Source organism: Fukomys damarensis, unplaced genomic scaffold (assembly GCF_012274545.1).
Source record: "Fukomys damarensis isolate Sample0158 unplaced genomic scaffold, DMR_v1.0_HiC HiC_scaffold_9741, whole genome shotgun sequence".
NCBI lineage: Eukaryota > Metazoa > Chordata > Mammalia > Rodentia > Bathyergidae > Fukomys > Fukomys damarensis.
In genome coordinates, this window is record NW_022910653.1 from 1 (window position 1) to 863 (window position 863).

General features: G+C 47.6%; 1 long non-coding RNA gene across 1 annotated transcript; it reads right to left on the reverse strand.

Annotated features, from left to right (window-relative positions):
• Positions 1–197: 197 nt before the first annotated feature.
• On the reverse strand, positions 198–713 carry LOC104854193. Its single transcript, XR_778087.2, has 2 exons — positions 465–713; positions 198–308 (listed from the first exon to the last, which is right to left on the reverse strand). It is a non-coding gene; the product is annotated as an uncharacterized LOC104854193 (long non-coding RNA).
• Positions 714–863: the final 150 nt, after the last annotated feature.

Below are 863 nucleotides of genomic sequence, written 5' to 3' on the forward strand. Positions count from 1 at the left end.
GATCTTTTGCCGATGGAAAGGAAGCCAAGAGCTGGTGGGAGACTGAGAGGGAGGGGAAGGCAAAGGGAGCGAACGAAGACGCGTTACGTCCGTGGGCCACTCTCACGGCAACGTCACCATCACGCACTACGAACTCGACCAATACAGAAATTTCTGAAAAGAGCACATTACTCTGAACACCCACGTCTTCCACCTACCTGGCTGAAGATTTCAGATGCCCTCTTGGCTTGAAGCACGCCTGGGATATCCATGCTCAACTGCATTCCTTTCCCCTTAATTTCACTTTCTAAGTCTTTCTTATATTGTTTCTAAAAGACAGAAAATAATAGTGGTGACTGCCTCAGCTTTGAGAGCAACGCAGACATTTATGTTTTCAGCAGCAAAGGCCCTCGCATGGAAACCCCATCCATGCTCTTCCCAGACTCGACTGTCTGTGCGAAGCCGGGCACCCGCTGCTCCCTCACCTCGCTGGCCATCTCGGACGCGCGCTTAGCTCTCTGGACATCGAGAGTGTCCGCGCTGACCTGCATGCCTTTCCCTTTCACTTCAGTCTCCAGATCTCTTCTGTAATCTTTCTGCAGAAAATGAAATACGCAGTTAGGGCCCTACAATCATTCAAAACCTTGCTGTCATGTGGACATCGGGACCAGTTCTTTTGAATTAAGCTGGATGCTCTGTTTCAACAGAACAAGCTTTAACTTGATGGAGGAACATGACATGGAGTGAATTAGTCCCACCTAAGCAGGAGGCTTTTGTCTACCAATCTGGATCAAAAAAGGGAATAGAGCGAGGTGGGGGAATTATATATTACAATATAGTAAACCCCATAAATTGCTGGTGAAAATATAAGCCAGTTGACAAAT